Here is a 20,072-nt window from a genome sequence, read left to right as displayed (position 1 = left end):
ACAGCACAATAAGAAGGGTACTATTATTATCTTTATTTTATGGGTGGGGAACTTGATGCACAGAGCAGTTATTTGCCAAAGATGCCATAGCTAATAAATAGTGGAGCTTAAATTTGAACCAAAGCTTTCTGAATCCATTGCCCACAATCCAAATAGCTTCAATTACATACATGGAACCACCAACAAAGTGCAGTGTGGAATATAATTACATTATATTATACCTTTATAATATATTTTATATAATTTATATATTTACTTTAAATTTATTTTATTTAATTTTTAATTAAATATTTTATTTAATTTACTATTAATTAATTTATATTAATAATATATATTTATATATATTACACATAATATATCTAAATATATGTATACCTGTATATATATAATTTGTCAGATAATATATCTTCAGAATAATCAACCTTTAGAAAGTGAAGAAAAAGGCCAAGGATAGGAAATATTGTGACCAGATAGTCATCCACCCAAGAGAAGGCTCTGGGAATAAAGGAAATTTTAGAAGCAAGACATAACTACCTTCTGAATGTGCTATGGCAGAAGGTTTGTGGAGTCAATCAACTTAAGATGAGAAAAAGAATCAACAAGTTACCATAATACAAAGTGTAAAATAAATGTTGCTTGACAACAATAGAAACTGCATATGGCATCTTATTAAATTGGGAAAAAGGAGAAAAATAATCACAGTCTTGGCCATGAACACTTTTGAGTAGAGCAGAAATGCTGAAGCTCATGAATGTGTATGAGAAGTGGGAGTAGAAATGGCCAGAGGGTCACTAAAGCACACCATGGAAAAGAAGGCAGAGAAATAGAAGAAGGCAAAAGAATAACAATTTCAGTTTAGACATTTTTATAAGAAATTGATATGATGGAAATTTAATATTTGCAGAAACAAATGTTGGTTGAGAAAATATTTATTAATATGTATAATATGCAAACTATTTTAAAATAAGAAATTATAAGTATAAACTAGAATAATTTATTTAAAAACACTTTTTAAATGATAAAGTGTTTTACAAACAAAAGATATTTCTTGGCATGAGATATTATCACCTAAATGTGGGAAGTGAGAGGTCATTTGTCTATTAGGTTCAAAATTGGGTCAGACATCTATAAAATGTGATGTGGGGAGCAAATGCTATATTATGGTTGCATAGCCACTGTCCTATATATGAATTCTATCTATCTTGTGTGGCAAATGCAAAGATGTTTGGTTGCAAAAATCTTGTGCTTTATATCCCAGAAAAGAAACTTCTTCCTGATGGGCTACTATGGCTGTAGCAGTCACCTTTGCCTACCTACTACTATTATTCTCTTTGTGAACTATTTTGCGCACATTCATGGCTTTAGCTCTTAATATGGCTTGACAAAATGTTAACATTCACGGTAGACTTGATGAGTGCCTAGTGATGACCACGGAAAGAATGCTCACTAAGATTTTCGTTGTTGTTGTTTGTTTTTAAAAACATAAATTGAAATTTCATGGACTGAGTTTTCATTTTTTTTCTTGCGCATTGGAGAGGCTTATAAAGAGAGCCATTAGGATTTTTCATTTCCTTGGGCTAACTTCCTAAGTCACCTTTTACATCCTTATTTCTCAGAGTATAAATGAGGGGATTTAACATGGGGGTAACTGCTTCATAAAATATTGAGATGACTTTGTCTTCTTCCTGATATTCCTTTGACTGAGGTTTCAGGTACATTTAGATGGCTGGCCCATAAAATACGGTGACCACAGTTACATGGGATCCACAAGTGGAGAAGACGTTAGGTCTGGCCTCCGCAGGACGGATCTTCAGCATGGCAGCAACAATGCAAAAGTAGGAAATGAGGATGAAGGTGAATGGCAGAGGCAGTGTGAACACACTGATAACCAGACCCAGAATTAGACTGACAGGGGTTTCTGAGCAGACAAGCTTCAGCAGGGCCTGGACCTCACAGGTAAAATGGTTGATGATATTATGCCCACCATAATGAGCAGGGATTGCAATGATTGGTGTGACTGCTACTAAGAAGGCACTGGCCCAGGTTCCCAAGGCCAACTGTATGCAAACCCGATTGTTCATAATGATGGTGTGACGCGGGGGATTGGAGATTGCAACAAACCTGCCATAAGCCATGATAGCAAGGAGACACTGTCATCCCCAGAAAGAGGGATGTGATCATCTGGGCATAACAGCTGGTATAGGAAATGGTGCAGAAGTCCCTGAAGCATTGGGCCAACATATATGGCTCCGAGCTGGTGGAGTAACAGATATCAAGGAAGGATAAATTACTGAGAAGAAAATACGTAGGGGTATGAAGTCGAGAATCCCATCTCACTACAACAACAATAGGTTGTTCCCAAACATTGTGACCAGGTAGAAAAACAGCAGTCCTAAGAAGAAGGCAGCCTGGATTTGAGGCTGTTGGGAAAATCCAACAAGGATGAATTCAGTCCCCTCAGAGGCATTGTCTCTCTTTAGACTGCCCATTTAATTGTCTCAAGTACTAGGAAAGAAGACAAAACATAATGTCACCTACACGAGGAAAATAAGAAGAGCAGCATCTCAATAGCCTGTTAGAGTTCCTGTTTTGGAGCTCTGATTATTGTGTGTCATTTGTTTTACTGGGTTAGACTCAGCTGTTCAAGTATCCAATGGTGGAAATATAGGTTTTCTCGTTGCTTTTCTGTCTTGTAGAACCGTGTATCAGGAAAGGCTTATTAAGTTGTTTGGACTGTTAGATACTAAGACAATCATTAACAGTGGGTTAAACAATATTATTACTCTCATAAAGGGGCGTAGCTAGATGATTGACTTTATTCTTTTTTTTAAAAAAGTATTTATTTATTTATTTATGGCTGTGTTGGGTCTTCGTTTCTGTGCGAGGGCTTTCTCTAGTTGCAGCGAGCGGGGGCCGCTCTTCATCGCGGTGCGCGGGCCTCTCACTATCGCGGCCTCTCTTGTTGCGGAGCACAGGCTCCAGACGCGCAGGCTCAGTAATTGTGGCTCACGGGCCGAGTTGCTCCGCGGCACGTGGGATCTTCCCAGACCAGGGCTCGAACCCGTGTCCCCTGCATTGGCAGGCAGATTCTCAACCACTGCGCCACCAGGGAAGCCCAATTCTTGGCCAAAAAAAAAAAAAGAGGCAAATATGCTACATCTCCCCACCTAAAATGCTCGTTTATAGTCGGCTTTATTTAAGCTGGTTCATTAATTAGCAAGTAATACTTTTTTTTTTTTTACAACTGGATCATTGAGCTTAAACTTAAAAATTATTACTTGGAATATTACTCAGCAAGTAATAAGTTTTAAGTTTAAGCTCAATGATCCAGTTGTGAATGCTTGAAATACTTCAAATACTTCTTTGCTTTTCAACCTTTTTTTTTTTTTGGTTGTTTTTCTTATATGTCATATTAAAACCACCTATGCATGTTAAATTAGACAGTGTATATGTAGCTAAAGCTATCCGTCAATTCAGTGGAAAAACATCACAAACCAAAATGACATGAAATAAACCAAGCAACTGGTGGATTCATTGAAATCTCACTCTGTTTAATTGTTCTGACATCTAGTTTCAAATGACAGAAACTTACTATGTGCAGATCTTGCCATCTCCATACAGTTCCAAACAAGAGCCTAAAGGGTGATGGGCAAATCTTATTAGATAAAAGGATTTCATGAAGACAACAGTTACCAGAAATTGTGAAGAGGGACAAGGCAAATTTTGGAATGCATGTTTCCAGAAGTGTTTAAAAGTAAAAGAAGGAAAAAGACAGAGCCCTGTCAGTTTTATATGCTTTCAGTAGGGAGTAAAACAGATGACCCATTGAAGACTCCTTTGGCTTTAAGTGTCATGGACATCTATACACTACCAAATATAAAATAGCTAGTGGGAAGCAGCCGCATAGCACAGGGAGATCAGCTCCGTGCTTTGTGACCGCCTAGAGGGGTGGGAGAGGGAGGGTGGGTGGGAGGGAGATGCAAGAAGGAAGAGATATGGGAACATATGTATATGTATAACTGATTCACTTTGTTATAAAGCAGAAACTAACACACCATTGTAAAGCAATTATACTCCAATAAAGATGTTAAAAAAAAAAGACACAGACCTACTAGAGAATGGACTTGAGGATACGGGGTGGGGGAAGGGTAAGCTGGGACAAAGTGAGAGAGCAGCATGGACATATATACACTACCAAATGTAAAATAGATAGCTAGTGGGAAGCAGCCGCATAGCACAGGGAGATCAGCTCAGTGCTTTGTGACCGCCTAGAGGGGTGGGAGAGGGAGGGTGGGAGGGAGGGAGATGCAAGAAGGAAGAGATATGGGAACATATGTATATGTATAACTGATTCACTTTGTTATAAAGCAGAAACTAACACGCCATTGTAAAGCAATTATACTCCAATAAAGATGTTAAAAAAAAAAGACACAGACCTACTAGAGAATGGACTTGAGGATACGGGGTGGGGGAAGGGTAAGCTGGGACAAGGTGAGAGAGTGGCATGGACATATATTCACTACCAAACGTAAAATAGATAGCTAGTGGGAAGCAGCCGCATAGCACAGGGAGATAGCTTGGTGCTTTGTGACCGCCTAGAGGGGTGGGATAGGGAGGGTGGGAGGGAGATGCAAGAGGGAGGAGATATGGGGATATATGTATATGTATAGCTGATTCACTTTGTTATAAAGCAGAAACTAACACACCATTGTAAAGCAATTATTCTCCAGTAAAGATGTTAAAAAAAATTTTCTTATTTAGACACAGAATCAAATCTCTCCTTATTGTATAGTTATATTAGTGCTGCATATAATTAGGTAATTCTTCATGCTCAATAGGCAGAATGTTGAAATACAGAGCAAAAGCAAGGGAGTCAGCTGGATCAGAGTCTAAATTCTGGTTCAGCCACTAACAAGCTGCATAATCTTGAGAAATTCAGTTTTCTCATACGTGAAATGGGAATATCACCTAGCCTCTGGCAGGACTGTTCCAAGAATTAGATGAGATTATTTCTGTAAAGAACCTAACACAGTGCCTGGCACAATTATACCACCCAAGAAACTTTAGCTCCCTTCCCACTTTCACACCCCACATAGACCTTTCCTTCAGCTTAGATTTCATCCTTGTAAACATGTGCCGAAATGTTATTTCATCCTACCTTTCCTTGTAAGGTTATCATGTTACCAGAAACAATACCATCTGAAGTTTTCGGTTTGAGTAACAACTAAAGAAAGCTTGACTGTGTAAGTCATTAGAATTTGTTCTCGATGGTAGGTGGGAAAAGACCTATATAGAGATGAAAATTACTCACTGACTTAGGGCTGGAGGACAGTAACAGAGAAGTGCACCTCATTCATAACAGAAGCATTTTGCAGTTGGCGACACCCCCACAAATGACTAATCTCCAAGAAGAAATTTGATTCCTTCAACTGCAAGGAAAAGAGGTTTAACACAGGCAGCTGTGGTGATAAATCTTCCTATCGGTTGTGGTTATAAGGTTGGAAAATCTTGAGTTAACTGTGCTGGTGAATCATGCACATTTATTTCTACTTGTTAAATATCTTTTTCTTTTATTTACACAGAGTTGGCTTGTAATAAGGCTACCATGAAAGGTTGGTGTCTAAAAAACAATAAAAAAATTCATTTTCTAGCCTTATAATAATAATATAGTTGCCAGTTCACGACATGCAGTTTTTCTTTGCCTGTGCAAATATTAGAATGATATTTCTTCTAGAGGTGTCCAAAATTCTGTTACTTTGTTCCCAGCCACAGAAAAATAAATTGAGGAGATGTCCTTTCTGAATACATTGAGATATTTTTAAAGTATTGGTGTCTGCCAAAAGTGTATAGTCTACTTACAGACCAAAAATATTTAGGTAGTATTAAAAGAAGCCACAATTCAAATGCAAGAAGGAACTTTGGAAATTTGGATAATCTTGTGGTGGGTTTAAGAATTTATAACCTCAGACTTGAAGAACAGTTTCCACTTTGGGGATTTAGGAGATATCCCTGCTTTGTAATTAAGTTTCCTAATGCAAATAGGGACAGAGAAAACAAATAAGGAGGAGGAGACATCTGCTATATTTCGCTCATTAAAATAATGTTCACTTTTCCTCCTAACTTGGTTAATGAGCATTTCAGTGAATGTTCCCTATAGCAATGGTTCTGGTCAGTAAATATGGTGGTGGTTGGGAACCAGGGCTGGTTTTCCTCAAGGAGAAACTTTCTTCTGTCTGGGGAGTTCTTCATTTACTTTCTCTTCTGATAGCAAGTTAAATGTTCAGGTAGTGCTATAAAGAATTTATATTGAGGAATTTTGGGGATCAAAATGTACATCATAGTATGATTGTATAACTTAATTTTGTGTTTACTGGGTCTTCCAAAGATATGCTATATTTGTCAATCCAATTCTCTCCCAAGTATGATTGTGAGTTCAATTTTTATTTAGTTTTTTTTTTTTTAACTTGAGGGACTTTTGACCCTGTATAATGGAAGTAAGACTGAGTGTACATTTTGGAAGCTGTGAGCCCCTTGATTTAGCGACCATATCTGAGTCATCTCCGTTTTCTTTGAAACACTACCTTGCACAGAGGAAACTCTTGAAAGATGTTTGCTGAAATAAAAGCTCTTGATGTCACTTTCACTAAATGGATTTTTCCATTCAGGTATTTTTATATTGCATTTAATCATGCTATCTGTCTTTGGCTATCTGACCCTGAACAATTTTTTTCCTGAAGTTTTTACTTGTCAATTTCTTGGTGCAAAAAAAATGTATTGATTGACAGAGCAGTGCTCTGTAGAAAGACAACAGAAAAGGAGAACTTTCACCCAGATAGTCACTTCATATCAGACTTTTGTGGGTCACTCCTTCCACAGAGGGTTGATGGTAAGGTTCTGCTTATGTGAGATACCCATTCTTCAAGAATTTTCTGTGTGATTCTATCCTAGGGACCTTCTCACACCCATATATAAAAAAATATATTAAACCTATGTGGAAATTCACAAAATGTGAAGGAGAATAAGATGATGAACATTTGTAGTAGCATACAAATTGAAAGAAATTGCAGTGCCATCAAGGAAATATTTCATGGAGGACATGGTTGATGCTTCCCTAATGAAGATTACAGAACTGGCATAGAGGCAAGCTACATAGGAATGGAAAGCTTCAGCTGTCCAGGCATTTGATGGAAGTCTCAGTCTGGTAAAAGCAAGGCATCTTATAAATTTGGGATTTGCCTTGCTGACAATTTCGTTTCTCAGAAGGTTAAAGAAGCATTGAGGGGAAATGATGCTGTGGACTTAATTATGATGGAATGGACCAGAATCTTGGGAGAAAATAACCATATCATCTGGGAGTTCATAATAGAAAGAAAGTCTATAGCCAATATTTCTAAAAGGGAAGTTGGCTATGAGACCATAGATATCTTTTCTCTCAATCTTTTAATTTCAAATTTCTTAAAGGCTCTGATGATAGTTTGACCAGAGGCAGAGAATCATGAGATTTAAGGTGAAAATAGACCTTTTCCACTTCAAGAGCACAGCACAGAACATGCAAACAGCCCAGACTCAGATCTCCTGGGTGTAGACAGTACTTACGTGGCAATCTCATAAGGCCTAACTGACAGCAGCTTTCCTGCCTTGTAGTCAGATTCTACTAGACCCATCCCTATAGCGTCCTGATCTGTGTGGTCTAATCTGAAAGTTTACTAAGTACCTGGATTTTATTTATCTTGTGGATATTTTTCTCAGAGCTTTTTGGTGTGTCTATGAGAGAATTCAATATAGGCTTTATAGTCAGGCAGAATCATTCATTCATTTGTCCATTCAACAAATATTTATTGAGTTCATACCATGTGTCCAGTTCTGTTAAAGTTGCTGAGGATACAACAATGAACAAAAAGAGACAAGGCTTACCTTCTTATTTGACTTATACTCTATTGGGATGATAGTGAGAACAAGAAGTAGCAAATAAAGCAATTGATATAGTAATAACCGTTATGAAGGAAACAGTGATACGAAAGAGAGTGCTGGAACAAGATTGTTATTATACATTAGATGTTAGCTTTCAAGGAAGGTAATGTTTGAGTTGAGATCAAAAGGACACAAAGGAACTATGTGAAAATTTAGGTGAAGAGAGTTCCAGGGAGAGGGAACAGCAAGTGCTAAGACTCTAGGGCAAGAACAGGTTTAACTATTTGCTGAATAGATAGCAGATAAGTGTGGCTGAAGCATAGTGTAGGGTAACCAATCATCCTGGCTTGTCCCAGCCTTTCTTGGTTTTACCACTTGAAAGTCTCACGTCCTAGGAAACCCTTCAAACCCTGTGTGGGACTTAGTATTACCGTAGAAACTCACTAATGACACTAACCTCACGGAGTATTTTTTTCCAAGTTAAGCATTCTGTAGTCCTTCCATCTCAACTCAGATGATATAGTTAGTTCTAAGGCCTCTCAATCACAAACCCAGAACTACTCCTGAGAATATGCTTGATTTTTTCCCCTGTGTACTCTTTTTTTTTTTTTTAATCCCCTGTGTACTCTTGAAGAGTGGCCCTTTGAACCAGACACCCTTCTGAAAACATGGGATGACCAATGTCCATTATGGAGAAACTACAGATTGTGGCAGCATTCTTCTAATAAGTCATCCTAGGATAGCCAGCTATTTTTAGTAGTATTATGCTTAGCAAGGAAGTAAGTCCACTAGCCCTGATTTTTCCACACAAACTACTCTCAAACCAGTTAGTCCACTTCCTGTAACTCTAAAGCTGATTTTCTTTCAACCTCAAGGCTCAACTTTACCATTTGCTAAGCAATGCTCATCCTTGTTCAGTTCAGCTCAGAATTCCCTTCCTTTTGAGGTCTTTTTGAATGCTAATTCTGGTATCGGAAACTACCTAAGCACTTCTTACTTTCTTTGTGTCATCAAAAATTTGACAAATGTGTCTTCTGGATTTTTATCGAGGTCATTTGATAAAAATGTTGGACAAAACATGGCCCTGGGCATGTCACTGGAGACCTTCCAACATAGCATTAATTCATTAATCAATACGTTAGGAAAATTTTGTTTAAGCAGATACTAAATTTTAAAACTTCAAGTATACTTTGTTACTCATGATTTGGGATATGGCATGTAATCATGAAGCCAAAATATTGCCTGAAGGTAAAGCCCCTTTTATTTGTCCTTGCAGATTACTGGGAATAATGGATGATAAGTTTGGAAATGAGGCTGGAACAGCTGGAGAACAGTAGGCAAATCTAGGATGGAGGAAAAGAGCCCTTAAAGCTGATTCAGAGGTCTTACAATTTGGGAAAGGCCAGAAGAGGAGGGGGCTTGAGTATAAATGAAGAGTTAAATGTCTTAGCCAGTTACTGAATTCTTTTTTTGTAATGATGCTACAGTCATAGAAAATATATAAATGACTGGGTGTGATTGTGTTCCAATAAAACTTCAATTACAAAAACACATGGTGAGCCAGGTTTGACTGGCAGGGTGTAGTTTGCCAACATCAGCTTAGATGATCCAGAATCACCCTTACAGAAATATCCTCATACATAGTCCCAGAATATACAGTTTTCCCCTGCCCTTCCTTCTCTATGTTAAGCTCTTTTATTACTAAGCTTCAACACTGTAGGTTGGGATTTCTTTAACTCCCTTTTATCCTGGCTTCCTTTCAGGATTATTTCTTCCAACTTTTTTCCTTTATGATCTAGAATAGGAGTTGGCTAAGTTTTTCTGTCATCAGGAATATTTTAGATTTTGGAGGCCATAGGTCTCTGTTGCAACTATTCACCTCTACCATTGTAGCACAAAAGTAGCTACAGGGATTATGAAAAAGAATGGGCATGGTTGTACTGTAATAAAACTTTACCTACAAAAACAGGCAGTGGACCAGTTTTGGCTCTCATGCTGCAGTTTTACCAACTGCTGGTCTAGAAGGGATGGTGATTATTCTTGAAATCCTGTCCGATAGCCTAGCTACTACCTTGCATTTGCTTTTTGCATTATACTAATTGGAGATCATCTGTGCCCTACAGGTCGCTGCAAATAGTAGTCCCTCAGGCATCTGCAGGTCTTGTGTCCTGTGGCTAACAGCACTAATTTGTGGTTCTCTGTGCCCTCCGAATCCCTCATAGAACTAAGGCCTGGAAACATGCTGTTGATCGCACAGCCCCCAGTCTCAGAATCCTCTGAGAAGGCTGCTTTTAAGCCTACCAGTTTTCATATCCCCTGTCCCTGGAGTGAAATTTCTGCCAATCTAATTATGAGGTGATAGCAATTAGCAGGAATTAGCACCCATCATTTAAAAGTTCAGGTTTCTTTCAGTGAAACTAGTTCATATCCAGAGCATTGGCAGCCCTTTACCAAAACAGTCTAATCTCCTTTTGCACCAGAGGTTATGAACATCCCTGGATGACTGAAGCCACTGTTGGCAACGGGCAGTTGAGTAGAGCAAATGACTGAGAAGAGAAACTAGAGCAGGGCAAGGGAATCCCTGTAAGACGATGAGTCCAAATGACTGTTCCATCTAAAAGAGAGTGGAAGTCTAGTCAGCATATCCATTGCTTATGTAAAACCACATTTCCTACTTGACTCTAGAATGAGTGCCAGGTTTTCAAATGCATACAATTCTTATTTTACTGAAATTTTAGAGTAATTGAAAAATGGAATTCTATGTCTTTGCCAAATCTTAAGTCAAGGAACAACTTAGTCTAGATGTCCTGTGGCCAGATTTCTTGTCCTGGTTGTGCCAGAACACCCGGGACTTTCATTTCTCCTGTGTAAAACAAGTGACTCTCACTGGACAATTACTCTTTTTAATCAACATTTTTTTCCAATCAAAAGAGAAAACATGGAAGCCACAGAAAACTGTAGGTAATTGAACTAAAACCACAGAGAATTGTACTGTTCAGGCATGGTTATTAACAACATTTGGGCTCTTTCCCTATTCCTATGCCTATTTTCACAGTCATTATGTCAAACTATAGAAAATGCTGGGACCTGTTTCCCACTCAAGCATTTTCCCATGGCAGTAGACAATTGTTAAGGGCTCTTCTTGCTCTTTGATTTCAGGTATGTTTGGTTTCTTATGGTCCATGTAAAATAGACCATCAAAAATCATGGTAAATAACATTTGACTTTTTAACCAATAAAGAAGTCAATATAAAGTTTTTCATAGAAAATAAATGTAAGACTTGTAAAAATAAATTCTTTATAAACTTAGAAAGAATTATTACAATCCTTTATTTACCCTTGTTGGCCCTTGATTGGATTGTACCCTAAAGAACGGTCCAGTGTGGTAAATTAAAGAACCAATTATACCATTCCTTTCTCCCCCAGGAGAAGCATATGGTCCCTAAGGCCAGAAGTCAGATTTTATGAAAATTACTGGAGATGAACAGATATAATGTTTTTTAAAAAATGGAAAACTCCTCTGAATTAAGGAGTTTAGAGTATAACTTTTAGCACCCGGTAAAAAAATGAAGCAATATTGATGCCATATGGAAAAGAATGAAGATGGCTGACTTTGAGAATGAATTATGGCAAGCTTTACGTGAGAATAAAACAGTATCGAGAGACCAATAAAGCAACACTGGAAATTTGGACGTTGGCCCAATATTGGATGAGCACCTCCTCATACAAGACATTGGCCCTTGGCACATAGCACCCCAGGAAAACCAAAACACTGTTGTTGCCTGCAGGGACTCACAGCTGACTTGCACAGGGGAGGGGTGACCCTTGGACACAAGTAACTATAAGGTGAGGGGCAAAGTGGTAAGTATCCTTGCAGAGAGGCATCTGAGGTGTTATAGGAATTTCTTTCTTCTGTTGACCTGGAGCAGTGTTCCAGTGGATCATTCCACAGCAGGAAGGAATCCTTGGGCTGAGCAGTGTCATGTATCAACACAGAACATGCAGTAGCAGTAGGCTTTTCCTTTCCATTTCGTAGAGACATGAAGTGAATTCCAAATGTAATTCAAAAGCAGCAGCACCTTTAGTAAATGGGGTGAGGAACACTCCAAAGTCCATTTATTAAAACGGCCAGGGAAGGAGTGGAATCGCACCTGCCAGGGGACACAGTATCAAAGGTTTTAAAGTTGCAAAGGGAAATCATTTCAAACCCTCCAGGATTAGGTCCCAGAGATGCAATTAGAAGGCTGTTCACATGAAAGAGTTCAGAAGTATTTACAAGAACAGGCCCAAGAGAAAGAGTTTATTTCTAGATTATTAACACTAAAGTCGCTTTCCTCCTTAATTAATTCTCTATCTTTGGAAACATAAAAGATTTCATTGCCTTCTTGACAACTTTTGGTTCTAAATGGCCTGGGAATCCAACATGTGGGTCTAAGTGGTACCAAATGCCAGGATGAAAGGCCAGCAAGTCTGCGGTAGTCACCTGGATGATTCTTAATATCTGGATGGATGATAAAACATGTGTTAATTTGGTGCCAACATCACTACCTTGGGGCAGCATACCTTGACTCCTCAGGAAGAAATCTGGTTCCTTTTCTTATGTTCACACTCACGCCTCTATATTTTTATTATCTGTTCACTCGTGTGTCTCCAACTCTGGGCCTAATTTTGGGAGGAGAGACACTGTGTCCTTCCTGCCCACCGTTGTTTCCTTTCCACCATATGTAGCACAGGGCGTGGAATGTTACTACACACCCACAGATGTTAGATAAATGAAAGAACGCTTGGGCAACCTGTGGTGGGCCGTCACTAATGGGATGTTCTCTGGTGAAGGCAGTAGGGAAAGGGCTCTGTCAAGGGTCAGCCAATACCTGGAGATTTGTCTAAGTGGGCGGTGGCCCAAAGGCTAGAGCTGTACCAATGTGCAAGGCTTCTTCCTCATGTCAGTTGATGAAGGTCAGGAATGGTGCTGGGGAAGCCGGTGTGATATTCTGATACCGTTTTCGTACCCAAATGAGGACCTTGTGGCCCATCTGATACACTGCCCACGTTTTATTTTATTATTAAAAAAAATTTTTTTGGCTGTGTTGGGTCTTCGTTGCTGCACGCAGGCTTTCTCTAGTTGCGGGGAGCAGGGGTTACTCTTCGTTGTGGTGCACGGGCTTCTCGTTGCGGTGGCTTCTCTTGTTGTGGAGCACGCGCTCTAGGCGCGCAGGCTTCAGTAGTTGTGGCACGCGGGGCCAGTAGTTGTGGCTCGTGGGCTCTAGAGTGCAGGCTCAGTAGTTGTGGTGCACGGGCTTAGCTGCTCCGCAGCACGTGGAATCTTCCAGGACCAGGGATTGAACCCGCATCCCCTGCATCAGCAGATGGATTCTTAACCACTGAACCACCAGCGAAGTCCCTGCCCACATTTTAAAGTTGGAGAAATTGCAGCCCAAAAGGGAATACAGTCTGCCCCTAAGGCACTAGCTAGCAGAGGAGACTTTCATACCTGTGTCTCCAGATGTCCTGGTCAGTGCTGTTCTCTCTGTAATCAGCTGCCTCTCCTAAGAGCTCTGAAACTCAACAGTTTCAATGGCAGCTTCACAGAGGAAGTAGCTACGTGGTCTTAGGAGATGGTTTCCCCCTTTTCCGACGTCAATTTCCCGATTGGGAAATTGGCCTTAAAACATGTGGCTCCTGGGGCCATTGTGAGCTGGCCTTAGAGGAAAGAGTGTGTGTGATGTTCCTGGCAGAGTGCCTCTTATGTAATTGGTTCTCAACTCTTAACTCCCTTCTCTTCACCCCTTGCACATGAGGTCTTCCAAGACAAGTAGAGGTGAAGAGTGTCCTTAGTGGTTCCAAGGGTCAGCTGTGCTGGGGGTTTGACTGCTCTGACCCATCTCAACCCTCAGGAAGCAAATTCAGAACTCAACCTGGCATGGATGTGGTCTTGCTCTAAAGAGACTCTCCCTGCTCACTCCTAACATCCCCCAAGGAATCACAGACTTTCCAATTTTCCTAGTAAAATGAATGAAAGACGCTTTTGGGGAATAAAGTGATTTCTTTTTAGCTCCACTTGTTTACTTTTCCATAAGCTCCCAAGATGGCTTACATGTTAGCTGTTAATCACACCATCTGTTCAAACAGTACTTCAGTAAGTGATTCGATTCATACTTTTTCTTCTAAAAGAATCTTTTAAAAGACAGTGTTTATGTCTGTTATCCTTCATTTGGCAATGGAGCATGAGCTATTTTAATGTCGCTCTCATTGTAAACACATATTGAATTCCCCATTTCTTAACTGCGCAGAAAATAGGACAACTTCTCTGCATTTGTTCCACTTGACTCTAGGCTTAGGGATGAAAAAGTGCTATTAGACAAAGATTTTATATTTCTAAAAAGAAAAAAAAAAGATGAAGACACAAAGTTCCAGCCAATATTTCTTCTGAAAGCTTGAATTTAGTGACAATGAGTAGGTTCCAGCCACTTGAGACTTTTCAGGCCAAGCAACTATGAACAGAGTGTCCTTAGTGCTTGGGAAGGGTCAGCTATACTGCAGTCCTGGCTGGTCAGACTCATCTCATCTCTCAGGAGGCCAAGTTGCCACTGAGGGACACCTGGGAAGAAGGGCTTCGATCCCACCCAACAAAAGCTTGGGTGATGCAAGGCCTGAGGAGGAGGTAAATGGGCTGTTGATGCTTCTGAAGAAGAGAGAGTCCCTTGAATTAGTAGAGTGAGAAGGATACAAGTGTAGGGGTAGACTTCTTAATGTTGCAGGCTGTTCTGTGGATCTCTGGAGGGCCCATATTCATGTGAGCCTCTGTGGAAGTTCATACAGCAAAGGGTATGTCCTAGTGCTGGCTCATATGGATGTCATTGTCTTTTGCTTTCTAAGACCTGCAACCACATGGAAAGAGTGCTACATTGTAGTCATGTACAAAGTATAAGAGATGTACAAAATAGGCAAATATAGATTTGTGTGTGGAGGCACTGATAAAGAAGAGATTTACTTTCCAGGCCTAGAGAAAAAAGGTAAATGAAGAAGGCTCATATTAAAAGAGGCAGTTTTGCTGGGTTTCCAGGGTTGGATAGCTTACTAGTTCAGTATACAAACATTTTACAGAGACCACATCAATCCTATGCACAGAACTGTAAAAGAATAAAGTGTTTATGGGAATGATAATCAGTTTGTGTGGTTGGATTAGCAAGTCAGGACACCCATGTGAGCTGGGTCCAGATCTCAGAAAGTCTTAAATGTCACACTGATGAATCTAGCTTTTTGCCTCCATGTGACTAAATATCTTTGAGGATTTTTAAACAAGAGAGTGACATGCTCTGACATGTCTCGGAAAGATGGGTGACACCATAGTGTGGAGCCTAGTTGCAGTGTGTTGTTGAGGAGACCATGTCTGAAGTCATTGCAATAGTCAAAGCAAGAAATGATGAGTGCTGGAATTAAGAGAGAGACAGTGGATGAAAGACTAGGGATGAACTTGAGATTTATCTCAGAAGTAGAATAGGCAAAGCTTCAAAGATGATTGGATTGTGTAGTGAGGGAGGAGGAAGATTATAGGATGTCTCTCAGATGGATGGTGGCACCATTAAATGACAGCCAGAAAACAAGAGGAAGGGGAGATTTTAGGGGAAATATGAAGCTTTCTGGTTTGGAATGGTTCCATTTGGGTTGTCTGTGGAGCTTTGAGGTAGATACATGTCCATTTTTCAAGAACACATGTGACTGGAGCTCAGAAGAGATGTCTGAGCTGTAGATAGAGCTTTGGCAGTTATTACTCTAGATAATGATTTGTGACAGTGTTCATGAGTTTGAACTTGCTCTTATCAATATCTTCTGCTCTAGTTGTCTTGTAGAAGTCATGTTTCACCCATGCCATGGTATATCCTCTCCCTTTATGGTTTGGGGTAGAGAATGAAATCAATATAAAGCAATAATCTCCAAGTATACAATGAATAATAAGAAATTGGTATGTAGGCAGTAAAGGAATGAACAGTACAGTTAGGATTGAAATGTTGTAAATATCCATGTACCATACATATATAGAGAGATATAATTAGTTAGGCATGTTGAGTATTGAAACATTGTGGGGTAAGGCTTAGTTATTTTCAAATGGACATGACAAACTGGCAGGGACCATGTATCAGTCAGAATCAGTTTCAGCTTCAAGGGACAGAAAACTTAATATATAGTGGTTAAAAAAGATGGATGATTTTTTCTACCTCACATAATAGATAACTGAAGATCAGAAGTCCAGAAAAACTATGGTAGTTCTACAATATTTATGGACTTGCATTCCTTCCAGCTAAACATTCTGCCCTCATTCTCATAGAACAAGAAGGTTGGTAGAACTCTAGATATCACATTTACATTCTAAACACCAGGATAGAGGAAGAGGAAAATAGGAGGACTCATTTTCTCCTTTTTAGGGCTTTCTAAAAATATACCACAACATTTTTACTTATATTTCATTGATAAGAATTTTGTCACCTAGATTCAGGGGAAGCTGGGAGTTGTAGTTTTTTGTTTGTTTGTTTGTTAGCTAAATATGTTGCTACTTAAATAAAATTCGGTGATCTATTACCAAAGAAGATTGGGAGAATGGATAATGGGATAGATAACTAGCAATCCCTGTCATAGGACATAATCTCAATTTGGACCCATTTGGTATAAAGAAGACCTAAAAGAAAGTACCACCTAGAAGATCCATGGGAAGACTTCCAGTCCAACAAGTGGAACATAATATTTTGAGGGGTAGCCCAGGCAAACACTTGACATTAGAGGGATCTAACATGAGTTACCAGGTATAGCCTCACAGGTACTTAGAGAAGAGTAAAGAAAATGCAGGAACAAGTAATGTTTGGAAAGTAAACCGATCAAGTGTGTACATCAGGGGTGTCCATCAGTAGGTAGAAGGATCCCAATCACAATATCCCATTTCAGGTATAGGATGCTAATCCATGGGTGATGGTGATGTTGAAGGACATTGACAAAAGCACAGCAAGATCTCAGTCTTAGAAGGAATGAGCCACTAAGCAGAGGTGCAAGGCAGAGACATAGGTCCAGGACTGAGACACAAAGTAAGAGGGGAATAGCAAAAAGATAGACTGCTTGTTGGGTCCCCAAGAAGGACCTTAGAAAAATGCTTCCCCAAATTTTGGATTTCACATATTAGTGCATATTTTTTAAGTGAGTTTGCCATAATGTTGCTAACTTTTTATTTCCCAAGTAAAGATATATTAAAAACAAAGCAACTAACTAGCCACAATTTATAGACTGTGTTATTTCATTTAAAAGACAGGTAAAAAATAGGAGATAAATTCAAAGCAAAGAACAGTCCTTGTTGAAAATTCAAAATGTACAGAAGAATAGATAATAAAATGGCTCCCACTTACCCCTGTCCCTTCATCACCCACTTTCCCTCTCTGGAGGCAGCCATTGTTATCTGCCCCTTGGACATCCTTCCAGAGATGTTCTATGTATAAACAAGCAAATACCTGTGTGTGTACACCATTCTATACATACATTTTTCAACTAAAAAGGATATCTTTAAAAGCATTCCATGTCAATACATAAAGAGATTCCTAATTCTTTTCATGTCTGCATAGTAGTCCACTGTATAGGTTTACCAAATTTGCTTAATAGTCATTTATTAATGGACATTTGATTATTTTTAACCTTTTGCTATTATGAGCAGTGCTTCAGTAAACTGGCTTAGAACACTCTTTGAAATGAATCTAGTTATGAACAGCTCATTACTTTGCTTTCATTTCTTTTCATTTCAACATAGACTGGTAAAAATTTTACCACTACCAGCACCATTTTATGTACTGGTCTTTGACAAACACTTTTCCACTACATCCTTGAAGTCATTCAGGCTTGTGAAATGGGCCGTTTGCTTTTGGCTGTCAGGTACCTCCTTTATAAAGTAGAATCTATCCGAAAACTTGGTCTATCTCACTAAGCGGGTACTGAGTTTATGTTTCCAGCTGATTTTTTTCATACTGTTTTCCTCATGGTGAAATGTTCTTCCCATTTGGTTTTGCCTATTGTTATTTGTAACCAAACAGAAATTTGATATGGCTAGACATGGGCTAATTAAGGATGTTAGATGTATCAACAAAAGGACAAGATTTTGAATACTACTCAGGCATTTGGGTGTATCTGGCACAGGGAGACAAGAACATCCTCAGGTGTTGGGATATATTAGCATCTCTTTCGTACATCTTGGCTTCACCTGTATATTATTTTACCTGTCATTATGACAGTCAGCTGTGTGGATTCCAACATATTCATGCAGGTGCAACCTGACAATACCTTACCTCATGCCCTCTTTGTACGCCTCTCAACTCCTGGGCTGGGATTTACCAGTGAACAGTACTATAAGGCCATCACTGATGCCTATATATCTACAATCTGAAAGCATGAATGACTGATGAATGAACCTTTTATCCATTGGGAGATAGGAGATGGTGGCTAAATTCATCCATCTTGTTTTCACCCATGAATAGGATTGAGTTTATACAACTTCTTGAAAAATCCAACGAGATTAAGCAAACAGTCTCACTTAGCTGAGGTCAGCTCAGTAACACATCCTTGAATTGGCTTTCCCTGTTTCTTTGATTCATTATCCATGTCCCTCATTCTTATTCTCTGGAATTGTACTCCCAATACAACAACTGCACATAAATACTCTGCCTCAAATCAGGGTAGTGGTATGAGATAAGACCTTGTATATAAGATATGATTTAGGCAAGCATGGCCAAAACAAACAATAGAGGATACAGATCAGCAGTCAGAATCAGGGATTTAGTGGTAATGAAAGCTTATCCAGACATGTATATGGGACCTGGTGATCAGAAATTCATTGTGTATGGGTACTGGGTACTGTATTCAGTAGACTATGCATGTAATCATCACTCAGGAAGTTTGATATCATAAAGTTGTACTCCAGGTCAGGTAGGATTCTAGTTTCTGGAAGGATGGAGGGAACACTGCTTGCAAGAGTAAGACTGCTCATGAGTCCTAGAGGACCTAGAGTGCTAGGCATTTGACCATGACCCAAAGATTTAATTGGAAAAAAGGTAATGGAGGTCAACTGGTGCACTGGGTCAAGTATGGAATAGAAACTGTATGTCCTGATATTGAATCACAAAAGTATTTAGAGTTTCCTACATAACCCTTGCCTAAGTTCAAGCTTGAAATTGGAGTGGGGCTTAGTATGTAGGCAGGAGGGCAAAGTAAAACCCGCTACGTGGAAAGAAGTGTTTCAAAGACCAAAGACTGGGAATGACACAGAAATTGACAGGAAAGCCAGCATTTCTACACTTGATGACCCTGGTAGGTGGAGTGAAACAAGTAATATACTCCTAATACAGACCCCATGCTTCTTGGTTTAGCATTTCACTCTATGACACATTAATTCCTTCACCTATTTGATGAGAAAGCTTGAACATGCCACCAAAATGAGTGACGATCAGGAGTTCACCTTCAACAATTTACTTTAAGACACACTGTTAAATGTACAATAGAAACTACAGTGGATTTTTAGTCAAGATACCTGACTGTAAATTGTGCCCTTAGTGAGTCATCTGACTTCTCTGATTCTCTTTTCTATTCTGAAAAAAAGGCTACTATTTTTGCCTTATCTACCTCCTAGATTTGCTATGAGTATGAAATATGATAATATATGTGAAAACAATGTGTAAATTGCTAAATGTTATGCAAATGCTAGTTACTATTATAAGAAATTATCTTTAGTGCTTAGGAGAATAAAGCTCTTTATATGATTTGCCTTAAATTTTGCATATGATACAAATGCAGTAACGTTGGCTTCAGGGTGGATGAATTTCTTATTTATGATGTTAGGTTCCTGGGCCACTGCTCTGTCCTTTCCAGTCTAATGCCAAAAATATAGCTTACAAACCCCTGTCTATGCAGCAAATGTCTCATTATCCTCTGCGGAAGTCTCAGTTTAGATGTCATTTTGTAAACAACATCATTAAAGATTAAGGAAAGCATCACTGAGTCATTGTCATGTAAGCTATAGAGTCCTGAATGATATCTAAGGCAGAAATGTGTTCTCTGTGAAAAACTTTTTCTTTATTCTCAGTGTTATAGGAAAGCATAAGAATTATAAAACAAAATGTCTAAATGTTTAACGATTT

The 20,072-nt window shown here is 39.1% G+C and overlaps 1 pseudogene; it reads right to left on the bottom strand.

Annotated features, from left to right (window-relative positions):
• Window positions 1-1,577: 1,577 nt before the first annotated feature.
• LOC118888363 overlaps window positions 1,578-20,072 on the bottom strand; it is a 35,374-nt pseudogene continuing 16,879 nt past the window's right edge.

Source organism: Balaenoptera musculus, chromosome X (assembly GCF_009873245.2).
Source record: "Balaenoptera musculus isolate JJ_BM4_2016_0621 chromosome X, mBalMus1.pri.v3, whole genome shotgun sequence".
Taxonomy (NCBI): Eukaryota; Metazoa; Chordata; class Mammalia; order Artiodactyla; family Balaenopteridae; genus Balaenoptera; species Balaenoptera musculus.
The sequence above is the reverse complement of the archived record's forward strand: the minus strand, read 5'-3'. Positions and strand labels throughout refer to the sequence as shown.